Source organism: Pundamilia nyererei, unplaced genomic scaffold, assembly GCF_000239375.1.
Source record: "Pundamilia nyererei isolate P.nyererei 1_Seehausen unplaced genomic scaffold, PunNye1.0 scaffold00224, whole genome shotgun sequence".
Lineage (NCBI taxonomy): Eukaryota > Metazoa > Chordata > Actinopteri > Cichliformes > Cichlidae > Pundamilia > Pundamilia nyererei.
In genome coordinates, this window is record NW_005187625.1 from 699,251 (window position 1) to 705,729 (window position 6,479).

The window sequence follows — 6,479 nt, forward strand, 5'->3', positions numbered from 1 at the left end:
TTCAGGTTTTTCCTGACACTAGAAAACAGAATAAACAGAAACAACAGAATTTCCATTTAAAGAGATTTTAGATTAGCCAGAAGTACAACCTCTGCTGGGCCTTCTTCTGGAAAGAGTCTATAGATGAATGGCATTCTTTCAGGAAAAAAACAAACAAACAAAAGAAAACAACTAAATATATATATATGTGTGTGTGTGTGTGTGTGTGTGTGTGTGTGTGTGTGTGTGTGTGTTTGTCTGCAGTCTGTCAGGTTGTTTGATCACAGGGGAAGGCGGTATTTCTCTGGTTTCAGCTCTCAGCTCCAACTCCTCCACTCTGAGAGAAGTGGATGCGAGCCACAATCATCCAGGTGACTTGGGAATTCTTTCAGACGGACAAAAAGATCTGGACACTCTCAGGTATGGTGAGAATATCTGATAAAGAAGGAAGTGCTTAAAACTTTTTTTAGACAGACCTCTGTATGTATCTCCCTCTGACCCTCACTAATATTAGATTAATCTCTCTATAGAAGAGGACCTTTAATATATTATTCTAGCACAAAGTCTTGAGGCAGGTGAAATGATTTAAGAAGAAAAAGATCATTCTTCGTATCATAAAATCTGACTTGCTATAGCTAATGGATGATTATGCAAATTTAGTGTCATCGTCCGGGTGAGTGCTGGGTTTTCCTGCGTGCCAGTAAATCCATCACTGGGCAGAGTCACCACACCCCTAGTTTATGGCACCTGTGTGTAATTAGCTGGCAGGCTCTTAAGACCAGCGTTCTCAAACATTCTTTGCCGGAATGTCAGCTAACCCACCTTCTCAGAGGATTGGATCTTGTTGTCAGCAAACTCTCTTCTTCCCGTCGCTGGCTTGTTTTCTATTCTCAGCGCTACTCACCTGCCTGCCTCCCTGCCCAACACTTCACAGTGAGAGTAGACGAACTGGTTTAGCCTCACCCAGACCTCTATACCCCTCCAAGCCTCACCTTCTACCCAGACAATGACTCAGAGAGAAACGCTGTAATCCTGTACCTTGTGTGCCTGCTCCGGAAAATACCAAGTATTGTGCCCAGGCTGTTTTTTTCCCAGCCAGCTAAAGAGACTATTGCCTTTGGACTTTGCTGCGGCACACGCGGTGTGATTCTTGTTTTCTTGTTTCGACAATTATTGTGGAGATTGTTCTAGCCAAGCCTCGTGTTTCATAGCTTTGTTTAAATTCACAGCATCCCTAGTAATAGTTTGTCTTCTAGTTCTTGCCAGTCACAGTGTGTATTTCGTTATAGATTCTTAGTACCTTAACATGAAGCTTTGCGTTAGTTTAGTAGGTAGTTTATATTCAGAGGTCACGTGTTTTCCCTCTCGCCCTTAGTTCACGTGTAGTGTTTTGTTTCATTCACCTCTTTCATTGCGTGCCACTTTTGAGTGCCAAATAAATTGTTAGTTTGCACTATACCTCCGAGCCTCCGTGTGGTGTCTGCATTTTGGTCCACTTACCTGTGCTTGGCTGCCCAGTCATGACATTTAGTTCATTTTTAAACTTCTTTAAAATTAACTAATTTATTATTAATACTCTCCCTATAGGAGATTTCTAAAACAATTAACTGTTTAATCAAAACCATTTATGATGCATTCTGAACCCTACAAAGCATTTTTACAGCATACCTGCTAGCATGGCTGACCAAAAATACAAAGTGGCAGCTTTACATGTGGCATACCTGCTGCTTCTATACAGGTTGGGCCATTTATATGGATACACCGTAATAAAATGGGAATGGTTGGTGATATTAAAATCCTGTTTGTGGCACATTAGTATATGTGAGGGGGCAAACTCCTCAAGATGGGTGGTGGCCATGGTGGCCAATCAGAAGTCAGCCATCTTGGATACAACTTTTGTTTTTTTAATAGGAAGAGGGCCATGTGACACATCAAACGTATTGGTAATATCACAAGAAAACCAATGGTGTGCTTGGTTCAACGTAACTTTATTCTTTCATGAGTTATTTACAAGTTTCTGACCACTTATAAAATGTGTTCAATGTGCTGCCCATTGTGTTGGATTGTCAATGCAACCCTCTTCTCCCACTCTTCAAACACTGATAGCAACACCGCAGGAGAAATGCCAGCACAGGCATCCAGTATCCGTAGTTTCAGGTGCTGCACATCTCGTATCGTCACACCATAGACAATTGCCTTCAGATGACCCCAAAGATAAAACTGGCCCACGACAACCAATCCACTTTCCAGGAAACTGTTCATCTAGGAATGCTCGGACCTGGCACCCATAATGTGGTGGTGCACCATCTTGCTGGAAAAACTCAGGGAATGTGCCACCTTCAGTGCATAAAGATCATCATCATGTAGCAATTTCAAATATCCAGTGGCCTTGAGGTTTCCATTGATGAAGAATGGACCCACTATCGTTGTACCCCATATACCACACCAAACCATCATTTTTGTTGTTCCAACAGTCTTGGAAGGATCCATCCAATGTGGGTTAGTGTCAGACCAATAGCGGTGGTTTTGTTTGTTAACTTTACCATTCACATAAAAGTTTGCCTCATCACTGAACAAGATTTTCTGTGTGAACTGTTCCAAATTTTGTTTTGCCCATTCTGCAAATTCTGTGCGCCAATCTGGGTCATTCTCGTTGAGATGCTGCAGTAGCTGGAGTTTGTAAGGGTGCCATTTGTGATTAGCTAATATCCACCGAAGGGATGTTCGACTAATGCCACCCTCCAGTGACATGCAGCGAGTGCTACGCTGTGGGCTCTTGCTGAATGAAGCTAGGACAGCCACTGATGTTTCTTCATTAGTGACAGTTTTCTTGCGTTCGCATTTTGGCAAATCCAACACAGTTTCACAAAACTTAACAAGCAGTTTGCTAACTGTAGCATGGGAGATGGGTGGTCTCGTAGGGTGTCTTGCACTGAAATCTGCTGCAATGACCCGGTTACTGCGTTCACCAGATATCAACACAATTTCGATCCGCTCCTCACGTGTTAACCTCTTTGACATGTCAATGGCTGTGAACAAAGAGAAACTTGTAAATAACTCACGAAAGAATAAAGTTTCGTTGAAACCAAACACACCATTGTTTTTCCTTTGACATTACCAATGAGTTTGATGTGTCACATAGCCCTCTTCCTATTGAAAAAAAACAAAAGTTGTATCCAAGATGGCTGACTTCTAAATGGCCACCATGGTCACCACCCATCTTGAGGAGTTTGCCCCCTCACATATACTAATGTGCCACAAACAGGATTTTAATGTCACCAACCATTCCCATTTCATTACGGTGTATCCATATAAATGGTCAAGGTCAAGGTCAAGGTAACTACAGGCCCACCCTGTACATTCCACAGTGCCAGGATTCCCAGAACATATGGCCACAGAAGTACAACAACAAAACAACACACTGGTTCAGATCCAAGAGGCTGTTCCTCCCACTCCAGGTCTCACTGTCATTGCCCACATGCACATCGAAGTCTCCCAGAAGAGCAACAGGTGGAGCACCCTCAAGTACCCCGCCAAGGGACTCCAAGAAGGCTGGGTACTCTGAACCGTCATTGGGTGCATAAACTTAGATGACAGTCAGGACCCGTTCTCCCACCCGAAGTTGCAGGACACAAACCCTTTCGTCCAATGCGTGAAATCTCAACATACAGGCAACAAGCTGATGGGATAGTAAGATACCCACTCCAGCACACTGCCTCTCACCAGGGGCATCTCCAGACCAGTCCAGCCCCTCTCTAGGAAACTTATTCCAGAGCCCAAGCCATGCCTTGAGGTGAGCCCAACTATATTTAGCCAGTACCTCTCAACCTCATGCACTAACTCAGGCTCCTTTCCAAACAGAGAAGTGAAATTCCATGACCCAATTGCTAGTCTTGGTAGCCAGGGATTGGTCTGTCAGGGCCTCCGTTCCTGGCTGCCGCCTGACACACATTGCACCTGACTAATACATGTGGCTGGTGAATGGCATGTCTGGATTATTCCCTCAAAATTGACGCAGCACTTCTCTAAATTTTATGAGTCAGGAGAGCTAAAGGATCATGATGATCATACAATATCCTTCCCACTTGAAATGTTCTTATCATAAATGCATTGTTCATTAAAATGGTGGAGCTGTGCATTAAATTATATATAATAATAATAATAATAATAATAATAAACAATTCTCCTCTCGCCCCTGCGGGCAGTCTATTCTTCAAGCTTGGGTCCTCTACCAGAGCTCTGGGAGCTTCAGGGTCCTGTGCAGTATCTTAGCTGTTCCTAGGACTCCGCTCTTCTGGACAGAGATCTCAGATCTTATTCCTGGGATCTGCTGGAGCCACTCGCCTAGCTTGGGAGTCACTGCACCTAGCACTCCGATTACCACTGGGACCACTGTATTCATGTAACTCCCTCTGCTGGGGTTACTTGTGTAGTAGAATTCCAACAGTGCCCTGTTTTCATCTGTTGCCCACCAATGCTGTCTTGTTCAAGTAGCCACCTTCTCACCAGCGGGTACTGGTTCCCCAACACCTGATGCAGACCTTGTTAATCCGGGCGATGTCCGAGCCGGTATGACTTCATATCTCTCATGTCTGCAGTAGGCTTGATTTAGCAATGGGGGGGAGGCATGCCTATGTCTAGCCTAGGCATGCAGTCTTCCTACTATGCTATCCAGCTGCTATATATATATATTTAGAATCTTGTATTTAGAATCTTGTGTGACGACAATCCCACAATGGAACAGAAAAGGCCAGGATCGGTACACTTTGACCCTATAGATTGAAGTGTATTGGTGAAAATGTTGGACTGTTCCTTTATCAGTGTCTAACAGTATGTGTATGAGAGCGATATAATGTCCATGTGTGCATGCTGATAGAGAGTGTTCTGGTCTGACCCCTCTGACCCCCAGGGTGGAGCCTGCTGGAGTCCGTTGGTTGACACCAGGTCTGAAGAAGTGTAAGTGTGTTTTTAATGTGATTTATGAAAACAAAGCAGCACACATTCAACCATCTTCACATCACTCATTCACATCTGGGATGTCAGGTGTCATCATCAAAGTGTCAATCAATGAACAGATGATGGATCAATAACTGCAGCTGGATTGTGTTTGTTCTCTCCATCAGATTCCTGTCAACTCACAATCGACACAAACACCGTAAACAGAAAACTCCAACTGTCTGACAACAACAGGAAGGTGACACATGTCGAGGAGGTTCAGTCATATCCTGATCATCCAGACAGATTTGATGGTTGGCCTCAGCTGCTGTGCAAAGATGGTCTCACTGGTCGCTGTTACTGGGAAGTCGAGTGGAGAGGAAATGTTGAGATATCAGTGAGTTACAGAGGCATCAGGGGGAGAAAAGGTGGGATTGTCTCTGTTTTTGGATTTAATTATCAGTCATGGAGTCTGAGCTGCTCTGAGGATGGTTGTCAGTTTGTCAGGCACAACAAGATTAAAACACTCATCTCCTCCTCCTCTGTCTCTAACAGAGTAGCAGTATATGTGGACTGTCCTGTTGGCACTCTGTCCTTCTACAGAGTCTCCTCTGATACTCTGATCCACCTCCACACCTTCAACACCACATTCACTGAAACTCTTTATCCTGGGTTTACAGTCTTTCCTGGTTCCTCAGTGAGTCTATGCCAAGTTTAGTTAGAACAACACTGTTGAACAGATAGTTCAGTCTTTACATGTCTGTCTCTTCCGCTCAACATGTTTTCAGATTCATGCTGATTGATTCTTGTTGATCAACCAGATGATATTTTACATCATTAAAAATGGATGATACGTTTGTTCCAGAATCAGTGTGTTGTTTTTCTGTCATTTCCCACATAAAGTTTCATAGTGAATATCAGTATGTTGTGTAGCTCAAGCTCAGCTCACTACGGCAAGCAAAAGAATTCGAAAGATACCAGCCTTTTAGGAAATCTCCAACGAGACAGACTCTCACGCTGTCTATTAAATATCATGGGCTGTTCAGTGTACCACACATATTAGTAGAGTAGCGCGTACTGTTGAATTGGTTATCATGCAGAGTTCAACTCTGTAATTCATGAGTTTGGTTACCTATTTAGTATACAATGAATTGATAACTTTTTTTAAAAATTGATTTTTATTAATTCTTTAAATGTTATTATGAGCAATATTCTTAGCATGATGTTTTCCTCTTTAGGCACAAGGGATCCAGTCAAGCGTAAAAATATAGCTTAGCACATTTTCATTTGGCTATCTGTGCCATTAAACATCAACAAAGTTACATTTTTGGAAATCAGACTTTCAAGTTTAATTGTTAATAAATGCATAAAAAAGTATAATTGTCTGCAATATGTTGGATCACAGCTGGATATATATGTTGGAATGTAGTCAGTGTAAAAATATTAAAGACATTCAGCATCTATCACGCTTCTGTCATTGATGATGAACTCTTCATTCATGGTGATTTATCGCCCTCGGCTGGTCAGAAGTTGAACTGCATGATGTCAGTTTAATGAACACCGAT

The 6,479-nt window shown here is 42.8% G+C and overlaps 1 long non-coding RNA gene across 1 annotated transcript; it reads left to right on the forward strand.

Moving 5' to 3' along the window:
• Nucleotides 1-237: 237 nt before the first annotated feature.
• LOC106456442 (uncharacterized) lies at nt 238-5,433 on the forward strand. Its single transcript, XR_001290565.1, has 3 exons — nt 238-399; nt 4,889-4,935; nt 5,103-5,433. It is a non-coding gene; the product is annotated as an uncharacterized LOC106456442 (long non-coding RNA).
• The last annotated feature ends 1,046 nt before the right edge of the window (nt 5,434-6,479 follow it).